This window comes from Mobula hypostoma, chromosome 7 (genome assembly GCF_963921235.1).
Source record: "Mobula hypostoma chromosome 7, sMobHyp1.1, whole genome shotgun sequence".
Classification (NCBI taxonomy): domain Eukaryota; kingdom Metazoa; phylum Chordata; class Chondrichthyes; order Myliobatiformes; family Myliobatidae; genus Mobula; species Mobula hypostoma.
The window spans coordinates 31,212,684-31,226,911 of NC_086103.1; the positions used below are offsets into that span (position 1 = coordinate 31,212,684).

The window sequence follows — 14,228 nt, forward strand, 5'->3', positions numbered from 1 at the left end:
TGGAACAGTTCTAAAAAGGGTAAATGCGAAAACAGTTCTAAAAGTGGTAAATTCGAAAGTCCAAGTGATTTACAGTCAATAAGGAGGGACTTGTCTGGAAACAGATTTCTTCGAAGACGTGACATTACTGCTGATTCTCCAAAGGATTCATGATGAAGGAAATAAAACGGCTTAAAGGAACTGACCTTTTCCTGGCAAGTGGACACTGCACAAACTTCCCTGCTCTTGCAGGAGTATCTCAGATACAGGTCACCACTTCTGAATGAATGCTCGATAAGGTCGATCCTCTATAAAACAGCCGACCGACTCCAACTTTATTCCGATCCTTCAGGTTCCCATCCTTTAATAAGGTCTTCACTCTCCAGTACTACTGTCAAGGAAAAATTATAGATGCAACACACAAACCTGGCAGCAAATGGCAAAACTGCCAGCACCAATCTTTGCACCTTAAAATAGAAAGGAAAACTCTGTTTTGAAATGAAACTGCGTCATGAGATAAGTACGCAGCATAATGGAGTAACTGACGAATTAACACAAAACTAAACTGAAACTAACTACGTCACAACAGGGTTTCCCTTTATATACCTGTTGAAAACAGGTCATCATGTGACCTCACACTGGCGGGGAAATTACATCATGTGACCTCCACAAGATCATTACATCATGCTCATAAGACAGTCACAAGATACCCACGAGGTATGTAACAGAGTAGGTGATTTTAAATCATCTGTTGCTTTCTAATAGCCTATGTTGCCAATCTACAAAGCTAAAGGAACTTAGTCAATAGTCAATTTACAAAGTCAAAGGAACTTTGGGAAAGGCTGAATATGTTAGGACATTATTACCTGGAGTGCAGGGGACTTGAGAGAGATTTGATAGAGGTATACAAAACTATGAGGGCATAGACAGGGAATATGCAGGCAGGCTTTGTCAACTGAGTTGGGAGAGAATAGAACTAGGGGTCATGGGTTAAAGGTGAAATATTTAAGGGGAAACTGAGGGAGAACTTCTTCACTCGGAGGGTGGTGAGAGTGTGGAACGAACTGCCAGTGGAAGTGATGGATGAGTGTTCAATTTCAACATTTAAGAGGAATTTAGATAAGTACATGGATAGCAGCAGTATGGAGGGCTGAGGTCCAGGTGTGGGTCAATGGGACTGGGCAGAATAACATTTCAGTGTAGACAAGGTGGGCCAAAGACTCTGTTTCTGTCCTGTAGTACTCTATGACTCTTTGACTCCATCTAATCAATCCCACCCACTTTCCCTTACCTCACTCTTACCCTCACCCGCATCCTCAAAACCCATTCCCTGAAGCCCTTCAGTAAAGATACCAAATGAAAACAAGATCTTCCCCTACTCTGATTACTGTCAAATATACCATCATGAGTTGTACATGATTGACAATTGCTCTCCCATTACAGATATTGCTCAACCTGCTGAGTTCCTCCAGCAGTTTCAACCTAACAAGTCCACTTGGGCAAAAAAAAAAGGCAACTTTAATTTTTGAACTGCAAGCAGCAAGAACGTCTTTGAGGTAAGATGGAAGAAACCGGAGCATGAAAGTGATAAAATTTGTAATATAACATGTGTATTTGAATTTTATGATAAAGTTTAGATTGTGCATTTTTCAAATGACAGAATTAACACTAATTAATGACCCTAAAACTGCGGTATAACAAGTACTGAAGTTAAATTGAAACAGAAGTCTACATTGGAATACAGAAATGCGTCCAATTGATTTTGAGATAAATAAATGGCTCATCTACACAGACTGTGATACATCTTAATGGCCTGATATGTCAAGAACCAACACTGGGCAAATATATCTACATACCTACACCTGGTCTTGAGGGAAAATAAGTCAGGGAGTGCTTCATGAGAGCGAGGGAGGAGAGACGGAGAAAGCAAATGAGAAGCTGAAAGGGAGAAAATTAATTTAGTCCAGGACTCAACCAGGCCAGTCTGAAAAAAATCACTAAGCAATTACTATCAACAGATCACTTGCAATACTGGTGGAAACAACACACTGGACCATTGTTACACCACCATCAAGAACGCCTACCATGCTCTTCCATGCCCTCATTTCGGGAAGTCTGATCACCTGGCTGTACTTCTACTCCCTGAGTATAGGCAGAGACTGAAGACGGCAGCACCAGTAATGAGGACCAAGGAGGTATTGACAGGAGAAGCACAGGAGAGATTACAGGACTGGACTGGACTATATTCAGGGATTCATCTTCGAACCTGGATGAGTGTGCTGCAGTTGACCCAACTTCATTAAAACGTGTGTGGATGAGTGTGTGCCTACAAAGACTTACTGTACATTCCTAAACTAAAAGCCGTGGATGAACCAGGGGGTACATCGTCTGCTGATGGCTAGATCTGTGGCACTTAAGTCTGACAACCCAAGTCTGTACCAGAAAACCAGGTATGATTTACAGAGGGCTATTTCAAGGACGAAGAGACAATTTTGAATGAGGCTGGAGGCGACACTGGACGTATGACAATTGTGGCAGGGTTTGCAAGATATTACTTCCTACAAAGCAAAACCCAATAGCATGATTGGCAGCCATGCTTCATTACCAGATGAACTCAATGCCTTCTATGCACGGTTTGAAAGGGAGAATATATCTACAGCTGTGAAGATTCCTGCTGCACCTGATGACCCTGTGATCTCTGTCTCAGAGGCTGATGCTAGGCTCTTTAAAGAGAGTGAACCCTCACAAGACAGAAGGTCCCGATGGAGTACCTGGTAAGGCTCTGAAAACTTTTGCCAACTGTTACGAGAATACACATAAAATTAAGATGTTTGCTGGCCTGGGCTAGCATCAGTGGCATCAGCAGTTGGTCTGCCACCTGCCCTCAGGGGAAGGAGAGATAAGGAACAATGGAGCAGCGTCTGGAGATGTGTAATGAAGGGATGTGGGAGGAAGAGCTGTCTGGAGCGGCTCCCCCCTTTGAACCCTGAACTGTTTGAAGTGATGGACAGGCGATACCCCAGCAGGGGGATAAAAAGGGACAGGTTCGCTAAGACAGACACACACGCCACCCGAGGTAACGAGACCCTGGAAGCGGTACGCTTCTCACGAGTGGGTGGAAAGGTACGATCAGCGGGAACCCGGTGTGTGTCCGCCCTTGCCTGGGTGCCGGGTTCACTGCAGAGGATCGACCGCATCTGGAGGAGGGGTCACAGTCGGTGACCTCAGGTGACATCACCAAGGACCTGCCCAAATGCTGTTTGTGAGCCATCCCGCTGGTCTGTGAGTGAAGCAGTGTTCTGAATGATCAGTTGTTCCTATTCTGTCTCTCTTCCCCCACCTTGTCCATCGCCATGGCAACGATTACTGCGAACTGAACTACAAACTGGACTGACCTTTGAGTCATTTTGAAATTGATCATTTACCCCTAGACAACAATAGAGCTTGATTGATGCTGTTATCTTAATTCTGTGCACATGTATGGTTATCATTGTTGAATTGTTGCATTTATTATCCTTTCGATTACTGTGTTGCTTGTTTCTTTAATAAAACTTTCTTAGTTCTAGTACTCCAGACTCCAACTGAGTGATCCATTTCTGCTGGTTTGGCAACCCAGTTACGGGGTACGTAACACAACCAACTGGTGGGAGTATTCAAGGACATTTTCAACCTCTAACTGCTATGGGTGGAAGTATCCACTTGTTTCAAAAAGGCAACAATTATACCAGTGTCTAAGAAGAATAATGTGAGCTGCCTTCATGACTATCGCCCAGTAGCACTCACATCAACAGTGATGAAATGTTTTGAGAGGTTGGTCCTGACCGGACTGAACTCCTGCCTCAGCAAGGACCTAGACCCACTGCAATTTGCCTGTCGTCACACTAGGTCAACGGCAGATGCAATCTCAATGGCTCTTCACATGGCCTTAGACCACCTGGACAACACAAACACCTGTCAGGATGCTGTTCATCGACTATAGCTCAGCATTTATTACTAATATTCACACCACCCTGATTGAGAACTTGCAGAACCTGGGCCTCTGCACTTCCCTCTGCAACTAGATCCTCAACTTCCTAACTGGAAGAACATAATCTGTGTGGATTGGTGATATCTCCTTCTCACTGACGATCAACACTGGTGCACCTCAGGGTGTGTGCTTAGCCCACTGCTCTACTCTCTCTATACCCATGACCATGTGACTGGGCATAGCTCAAATACCATCTATAAATTTGCTGATGATACAACCATTGTTGGTAGAATCACAGGTGGAGATGAGAGGGTGTACAAGAGTGAGATATACCAACTAGCAGAGTAGTGTCGTAGCAACAACCTGGCTCGCAACATCAGTAAGAGGAAAGAGCTGATTGTGGACTTCAGGAAGGGTAAGATGAAGGAACGCATACCAATCCTCAGAGGGATCAGAAGTGGAGAGAGTGAGCAGCTTCAAGTTCCTGGGTGTCAAGATCTTTGAGGATCTAACCTGGTCCCAATGTATCAATGCAGTTATAAAGGCGGCAAGACAGCGGCTGTACTTCATTAAGAGTTTGAAGAGATTTGGTACGTCAACAAATGCACTCAAAAACTTCTATAGATGTACAGTGGAGAGCATTCTGACAGGCTGCATCATTGTCTGGTATGGGGGACTACTGCACAGGACTGAAAGAAGCTGCAGAGGGTTGTAAATTTAGTCGGCTCCATCTTGGGTACTAGCCTACAAAGTACCCAGGACACCTTCAAGGAGCGGTGTCTCAAAAAGGTAGGTCCTCCAGCACCCAGGGCATGCACTTGTCTCACTGTTACCATCAGGTAAGAGGTACAGAAGCCTGAAGGCACAGACTCAGCGATTCAGGAACAGCTTCTTCCCCTCTGCCATCCATTTCCTAAGTGGAAATTGAACCCGTGAACACTACCTCACTTTGTTAATATACAATTTTTTTCTGTTTTTTGCATGATTTTAATCTATTCAATACATGTATACTATAATTTGATTTACTGATTTTGCAGAGTCAGAAAAAAACAGTGCAACCTTGAAAGCTGTATCAACCCAGCTTCCATTGTAAGATAAACAATTAGATTAATGGATTATCTGATTTTCTACTCTCAATCCTTCATCCACCCTTGACTTTTTCTTACCTTATCCTCTATTATCTACTTTCTATCTTGCTCAGGACACGTAGATGTCTTTTATTGTAACACAGGTATAGTTTCATGCTAGAATGGCAAAAAGTTATTTCCCTTTTAGAAAAATGAGGCTGCGAGGAAAATAAATAGATAAAAGGAAAACTATGTTGATGTTAACAATAAGACCATATATTAAAAAACATCATAATTCAATAAATATAAATCAAAGTAGAAAATTTAACTTGACCAAAATATCCAATTAAAATAAATAGACATGTGAATAGGTTACTTCTCTTGTTTAATTCTTAATATGTGTACAAGTTGGAGTCTACTTTCAACTTGATCTGTTTGGAGACATGCCTGTACAAGAGAGCAGCTTCATTTAAACCTTGTAAGTTCCTATCTCTTTCTTCTTGGACAGACACTCAGGATTAACTATGACTTTTCTCTGATCCTTCTTTTAAACCTCTGTGTCCGGCCGTTGATCTTACTGAGAACGGATACAGGTCCTACCTATCCATTCTTTTGAGATATTTAATTGTGTGGGGTCTGAGGTGGTTGATAAGGGTGATGTGGGAACAATAGACTTTTGCACTAGTGAGGTAGAAGGTTCTTGATTTGAATTGAATTGAATAGACTTTATTTATAAATCCTTCACATACATTTGGAGTAAAAATCTTCACATTACGTCTCTGTCTAAATTATGTACCATTTATAGTAATTTATAATAAATAGTATGTACAACAGGACAGTCAATATAGCATAGAAATACAATTGTATCAGCATGAATTAACAGTCTGATGGCCTGGTGGAAGTAGCTGTCCCAGAGCCTGCTGGTCCTGGCTTTAATGCTGCGGTACCGTTTCCCGGATACAGTTTGTGGGTGACTCAGGTCCCCAATGATCCTTCAGGCCCTTTTCACGCACCTGTCTCTGTAAATGTCCTGAATAGTGGGAAGTTTGTGTAGTTTGTGAGGTTGTCTGGTCCTGCCACTTCTTGCACAGGGTTTACTTGAGCTTCTGGTGCATGAACTCAATGTTCCCAATACTTTCCTAATTGTTCCTTCTCCACTTTGGGCAGTCATGTGCCCACAAGCCAATCAGTTTGCTGTATTGTTTCAAACATGAAGACTCTAATAAGTGGGCAGATGTGAACAAACTTCAATCAGTAGGAATAAAAGCCTTTCGAACAATCTTTTTTTTTTATATACAGCATTTAAAGGCACCAGGATTCTACTCCTGACATTTGATTATCATAAAATGACAAAAGTCTATTGCAGTCAGTAGCAATACTCACTGATAGTGAACTATGCAACCCAAATCCATTTTCCAGAGCATAGTGACACAAAAGACTGCAGATACCTGAATCTGGAGTGACACAAAATGCTGGAAGAACTCAAAGGGTCAGGCAACATCTATCAAGAGAAATTGACAATCAGCATTTTGGGACAAAACATTTCATTTGGACTGAGACAATGTTGAGACCCTTCATTTGGATTGGATTTTCAGATGAATGGTCTTGACCCAAAATGTCAATTATCCATTTCTTCAAAGGGATGCATTTTTACAGGAGACAGGGTGGGAAGAGGTGTGGATAGCTCTGGAAATCAGTGGCTTTATAAAAAGTATCGGTAGGTAGTTTGTCTCCAGTGATGGAGACAGAGACTGAGAAGGGGGACAGAGATGTCAGTAATGGACCAAGTGAATTTGATGAAACTCACAAGCTTGGCATAGGTGCATGAAGCAGCATTAATGCAGTCATCAGAATAGCACAGAAAGAATTGGGGAGCATTACGAGGGAAAATTTGGAACATGGACTGTTCCACGTAGCTGAAGAAAAGGCAGGTTTAGCTGGGGGCCATGTGGGTGCCTATGGTTGCACCTTGAGTTTGGAGAAAGTGAGAGGAGCCAAAGGAAAATTTGTTGATGCTGAGGACCAGTTCCGTCAGATGACCTTTCCACAGGTGATCTCAGATTGGTTTCTCCAGAATCAAGTTTATTGTTCTGGCATTTGGCTCTGGCCTTATTAGTCAGGGCCTCCGCATAGCTTCTAAAAAGTAATGACAGCTTCTATGTCTACCAACATTCAGGAACAGTCCTCAGCATATTGAAGGGAGATTGCAAGTCTGGTTGAGAGTGCCATAAAAACAACCTCTCACTCAATGTCAGCAAAAGCAAAAGGCAGATTATCCACTGCAGGAGGAAGAATCCAGAGGTCATTGGGGGAAGTGGAAGTGAAGAGGGACAGTAGCTTTAAATTCCTTGGCGTTAGCATATCAAAGGATTTGTCCTAAGACCAGCACCTAACAGTTATGATATGCACCCGACCACACCAGCTTCCAGGGATTAGATGCTCTGACTCTACAGAATATGGATAGCTTTAAAGATTCGGGCCCAGCCCGCTAATTGGCGGCCATGTTTTGGCACCAGGTTTTTAATATTTAAAGAACACCTGAACTGAGGTTCAGGGCTCAATCACAGACATCCCACCCTGCAAAATCTCATTTCAGGGAGGTAGCACCATCAATTTGCGGGAGACTCCTGGGAGAGGTGGGATGTTTGCAATAGAGTAGCTCCTTAGCAGCTAGCCAGCTAGTTTAAATAAAGTTAGCTATGCTAATGAACGAATGACACCTGTTAAACTCACCTCAACATGTCTTTTGCAGTCTTAACCCACCATGGGCAATAGAAAAGTCACTGTTGCAAACAGTGCAGTGAGCAACACTGTCATTATTTTGACCCCTATTAGGCAGGGGTACACTTTAGTGTGGTCTGGGGTGATGTATGTTTCATATTTTCTTTTTTTTGGAACACTCTTGCTCTCTCGTTCGTGGTCACTCTCACTCACTTTCTTGCTCTCTCTCACGCTCACTCTCAAAAAAAATCAATTTCCGGGATATTGTATATAATTTGTGGGCATCAGGGAGCCACTATGAATATGCCGGAGACTCGCGGAACTTCCGGGAGAGGTGGGATGTCTGCAATCATCAGCAATACTTTGGATTCTTGTCTAGTATCTTGTTTAGAACCCTGTCCTCGTTTCAGTCTCGTACCACGTCTTGATTCTAGTCTCGGATATTCCAGCACTTGGCTCCTAACCGTCCTTGTCACACTAACTGTCATCTCACAGATGGCACAATAGCACCTCTACTTTCTTAGAAGTTTGTACAGATTTGGCATGTCACCGGAAACTTTGATAGACTTTTTTTTAAAATGCACAGTGGAGGTTATCCTCACTGGATACATCACTGCCTGCTACAGAAACTCCAATATCCAGGAATGGAAAAGGCTGCAGAAAATGGTTACAGCCCAATCCATCACAGTCAAACCCCTTACCACCATTGAGTACATTAACATGCATCACTGCCACAAGTAACATCTATTATCAAAGGCTGCCAGCATCCAGGCCATACGTTCTGCTTGCTGCTACTATCAGGCAGGAGGTACAGAAGTGTTAGGTCCCACACCACCAGGTTCAGGAACAGTTATTACCCTGCAACCAGCATGGATAATTTCATTCACCACTACTCTGAACTGACTCTACACCCTACAGACTCGCTCTCCAGAATTCTTTACAACTCATGTTCTCAGTATTTTTTTTTATCTTGCACAGTTTGTCTTCTTTTGCACATTGGTTGTTTCTCTGTTAAGTGTAGTTTTTCATAAAATTCTATTGTATTTCTTTTTTCCCTGTAAATGCCTGGAAGGAAATGAATCTCAAGATAGTTAATGATAGCATACAGTATACATATTCTGATAATAAATTTACTTGGAAATTTGAATCATTTGTTCTCTTCACCCTCCCGCTAACCTGACATGATAGCATAGCTTCAGGGCAATGATTTATAATCCCGACCATGTCAATTGTGATTGGGTTTCAGTCACTACTGCTGTCTGTAAGGAAGTTGTATATTCTCCCCTGTTCACATGGGTTTCCTTTGGGTGCTCTGGTTTCCTCCTACGTTCCAAAGAGGTGCGGATTAGGGGTAGTAAATGTGTACAAGCATGGTAACATTGCTGGCTGCTCCCCCCAATCCATTCTCAGACTGTGTTGATCATTGTCACAAATGATGCATTTCTCTGAATGTTTCGAAGATTCAATGTACATATGATAAATAAAGCTTACCTTTATCTTTAATCCATCTTCTAAATCCATGAATCTTTGCTGAAGATGGAAATGTTTCCAGTTGAGTTCTGTTCATTTGGAGTATGCGCGGGCGGAAGGGCGGGGGGGGGCAGTATTGTGGGTAAAGGTGGTGGCCCTCAAGTATTGAATGGAGATGTTGAAAGTAAAGTTGTTTAAACAAAAGAAAAATGTGTCCTTGTTGTTAGGTGTTAACAGTGGCAGCAGAGGATGGTTTCCAATTATAGGAACCCGCCAGTGTTTGATGAGCGAGCCTTAAAAAAAAGTGGGAAAGAACGAAATTGGAATATGGACTCATGTTATGGAACTGGAGAAGACGAAGCAAACCTTGGCTGTTGTGTTGTCGCTATCGGGAAGAGTGAGAGACCACAATGGGAATTTCAGTGGAAGACTTGAACAATGATGACGGTATGAATATGCTAACAAATACACTTGACTGTTTTTTTGAAGGAGGACAAGAATCGGATTTATGACGCATATTCAGACTTTGACACAATTTTCAGAGACAACTCTAAAAATGTGGCTGATTATATCATTGATTTTGAACAGAATTTCAGTCGCATGCGTAAATACAAACTGGAACTTCCTGATACTGTACATGTATTAGCTTTTAAATTGTTGGATACTGTGTGTCTAGACATAAAGGACAGACAGCTAGCACTAACTGCATGCACAAAGCTTGCACTTGAATCTGTGAAATCTGCACTGAAGAGGATTTTTGGAGGAAAAGGCCACTAAGACAACAATCGGAATTAATTTGATTCAGGAAACAGCATATAGTACTTCACTGAGCAGATTCAGGAATAGATAGATAGGCAGACATACGTTATTGATCCCGAGGGAAATTGGGTTTCGTTACAGTTGCACCAACCAAGAATAGAGTATAAATATAGCAATATAAAACCATAATTAATTAAATAATAATATGTAAATTATGCCAGATGGAAATAAGTCCAGGACCAGCCTATTGGCTCAGGGTGTCTGACCCTCCAAGGGAGGAGTTGTAAAGTTTGATGGCCATAGGCAGGAATGACTTCCTATGACGCTCAGTGTTGCATCTCGGTGGAATGAGTCTCTGGCTGAATGTACTCCTGTGCCCACCCAGTACATTACATAGTGGATGGGAGACATTGTCCAAGATTGCATGCATCTTGGACAGCATCCTCTTTTCAGACACCACCGTCAGAGAGTCCAGTTCCATCCCCACAACATCACTGGCCTGACGAATGAGTTTGTTGATTCTGTTGGTGTCTGCTACCCTTAGCCTGCTGCCCCAGCACACAACAGCAAACATGATAGCATTGGCCACCACAGACTCATAAAACATCCTCAGCATCGTCCGGCAGATGTTAAAGGACCTCGGTCTCCTCAGGAAATAGAGATGGCTCTGACCCTTCTTGTAGACAGCCTCAGTGCTGTCTCAGTGCTCAGTGAACATAGCAAGTGTAGTTCCAAGAGTGACCAGACAAAGGTACCATTACCTGGCACAAATCCAATAAACAAGTACAGTAGGAGATCAAAATGTATGGTATGTCAAAGCATTAACCACTGGCTAAGAAACTGTCAACATGGAACCAAACAAGTTAGGCTAACTGGAGAAATTAACAAATCTGAAGATGTAGAAGTGTCATATCACATTGTTTGCAAAGCAATCACTTACTCAGACATCGGAGGCAGAGATTTTGATGATAGAAATTCTGGGATCTGCTCTTATTGATACAGCATACACAGGCACAGTGTGTAGAGAAAAATGGCTTGAAAGCTCCGTAAGTGAACTAAACCGGAATGAAGTGCAGAAACTGGTGAATACAGACACACCAGGTAACAAAACATACAAATTTGGAGGTGGAAAATTTGTACATTCCATCAAAAGTGAAAATTCCCGCAAAAATAGAGCAGACAAAATGTTACATTGAAATGTACCAGTGAACATTCCATTACTCTTGAGTAAAACTTCCCTAAAGAAAGCAGGAGCAGTAGTGGATATTGAGAATGACCAAGCGACGATGTTTCAACAGCCCAGTGTCTCTTTGTGTTTGTGAGACAGTTAATACTTCATTTCTCACATTGATTGTCAGTAATATCTTTATCTAGAGTGTTCAGAGCTGGTGACCAAGACACACTGGCTCAAACTTCACAAGAAATTTGGACACGCTTCAGTTGATAGACTTCAGAAACTGCTCAGGAGTTCAGGAAACAATGATGCAGATTATTTTTCTATTCTGAAGTAGACAATTGACAGCTGTGGGACGTGCCAAAAGTTTGGAAAGCCCAAACCCAACCCTGCTGTTGGTCTGCCCCGAGCATCTGAATACAATGAAATGGTAGCCGTAGATCTACATGAACTGGTGCAAGGACTGTGGTATCTCCACATCACTGAAGAGTTCACACGTTTCAGTGCTGTAGCATTGTAAGCACAAAGAGACCCTCAGAGATAGTAAAAAACTTCATCCATTCCTGGATAAGTGTGCATGGCCCACCTCGGAAACTATTCAGTGACAATGGAGGTGAATTTAATCATGATGAATTCAGAGATATGGCAGAGAACATTAACATTGAAACAAACAACAGTGGCATATAATCCTTAGGTAATGGACTTGTGGGGCGACAAAAATCAAATGTTTACTGAAATAATGCTGAAGATAAAGAAAAACAATGTCTGTGATTGGAACACAGCCCTGGACTGGGCCCTTATGGTGAAGAATGCCATGCACATGTACGTGGCTATAGCCTGTATCATTGGTGTTCGGCCAGAATCCAAACCTTCCCTCTGTACTGGTTGACAGACCACCTGCTCTAGAGGGCACTACAAGGAGTGAATGGGCTGGGAAACACTCCAGCACTGCATGCATCAAGGAAAGCTCTCACTGGAGCAGAGTGTTCAGAGAGCATTCGAAGAGCACTGAGGGCACAGGTCCGTCCTATAAATGACAAATAGGGGACAAAGTGTGTAACAAAAGAGCAGACTGTACAGAATGGAAAGGTCCTGGTATTGTCATTGAGCACAATGGAGTTGTGATATTTGCGAGACATGGAGGTGTATATCTGAGAGTGTATCATTCCAGACTATGTAAAGCACAAACTGAAAACCATCAGGACTTCATGGAGAATGACACAAAAAATGAAAAGCATTTACCTGGCACACGGTCACATAGCACAGTCAGGGATGTGGAGAGTGCAGCTGAGGACCCAACAGAGTTGCTCAACGTTGGCACAGACAGTGCGGAAGAGAGTGCATTTGGGGGACTCAACAGACTTGCCTGAACAGAAATTATCAGAAGTGCAAAGACAACATGGAAGTTTCAGTCTTAAAACAGGGCAAACTGTGAGATTTGTAGACCAAGACACTAGTATCTCATACAAAACTGAAGTCTTAGGACAAGCAGGTGAAGCCACTTGGAGAAACAAAATTTGGTACAACTTGAATTACCTAGAAGTAGTCACGGTTGCTGGTACTGCAGGGTCAGTTGACATGTCACATGTAGACCAACTTCATATTGAATCAAATATAGATCAGGCTAGGCCATCTGTGAAATTACTAAGATGAAGATGTCCTAATAACAAAGGTGACATCACTTGAATCAGCAAAACAGGATGAAATCAGAAGTTGGAGAAATAATGGAGTGTTTAAGGAAGCCAGAGCTACTAGCCAAAAGACAGTGTCTACAGAATAGGTGTGCACCCTGAAAGAAACCCAGTCAGAAATTATACCAAAAGCAATCTTACAGGAAATGGAGCTGTCACATGTCATTTACATAAACCCCTACCTAAAGCTAGAAGGGAAGGAAAACTGTGGAATTTAAAAAAGTGCCTGTATGGTCTAGCAGATGTATCTCTACAGATATAAAAAGGTCAAGATATGATGTTGAAAACAGGTGGAAATTTGTTACAAGCCAATGCAGTACTATCAGGACGCTGGAGCAAGGATCCAATTGCAGACCCAGTACTGTGCACCCAGTAATATCAATTGAGTAACAAATCCCAAGGTGCAAACAAAGTCTGTGTCAAAGTTCAGACAGAGATCTAAACATCCAGATAAATCCAAAAACCAGAATCGAGGAAACAGGCAGAGTCAATATTCAGACAGACAGAGTACAGATACAGGAAAGGCTCAGGAAAATTCACTGACACAATCAGGTGAAAACACAGGAGTGAAATACACTGAGCAATAAACAGAGAGGCAGATGATAGGTGGAGCACAATGAGACACAGGTGGCAGCAATACAGGTAATAATGAGAAACAGATGAGAGACGGAGTACTCAGTAATACAGGGGCCAGAGTAGAGTAGGAGTGGGGACAGGAGCGCAGGGTGATACAAAACCACAGACTGACAGCAAGGGGGAAACACACAAAAAGACAGAGTTCAACTGGAGGTACTGACACTCCCTTCTAAAAATAAAACCCCAATCTTGTCTCAGAGTTAAAACTCTGCAACTCTAGCTACATAAATTTTTGAATCAACTCTAGTACAATCACACCCTTCTTCTTACACAGTAACAGGACAGTATGTGGTATTCTACATGTGGGCTTACTGGAACGTTACACATTTCTAGCATGACATCTCCCTCTAATAGATTAATGATTTTATTACCCTTTTAACTAAAGTCTCTGCTTTTTCTAGACTATGTCTACCAAAAACATTGATGCTTTAAGTACTTAGTTGTGATGGAGGTCCTGAAACATTAACCTTGCTTCCCTTTCCATAAATGCTGCCTGACCTGCTGAATATTTCGGAATATTTCCAGCATTTTCTGCTTTAATTTTACAACCATACATTGGGGAGTATCCACATTGGTTGCATCACTGCCTAGAAACAGAAAACGGTGGATACAGCAGTTTATTTTTTAACAAATCTGCCTTGGCGGCGTAATAGCAATGTGTGCAAAGATTTGAAATGAAGACCCACTGAGGCCTTGGGGCAATTGACATCTTCAGCAAGGAGAGTTGCCGGGGCTGACTAGCAAGAGGAAGATCGGGGGCCTTA

The 14,228-nt window shown here is 42.3% G+C and overlaps 1 long non-coding RNA gene across 1 annotated transcript; it reads left to right on the top strand.

The window, feature by feature from the left end:
• The first annotated feature begins 100 nt into the window (after nucleotides 1–100).
• On the top strand, nucleotides 101–9,494 carry LOC134348878 (uncharacterized). Its single transcript, XR_010018511.1, has 3 exons — nucleotides 101–696; nucleotides 1,423–1,535; nucleotides 9,432–9,494. It is a non-coding gene; the product is annotated as an uncharacterized LOC134348878 (long non-coding RNA).
• The last annotated feature ends 4,734 nt before the right edge of the window (nucleotides 9,495–14,228 follow it).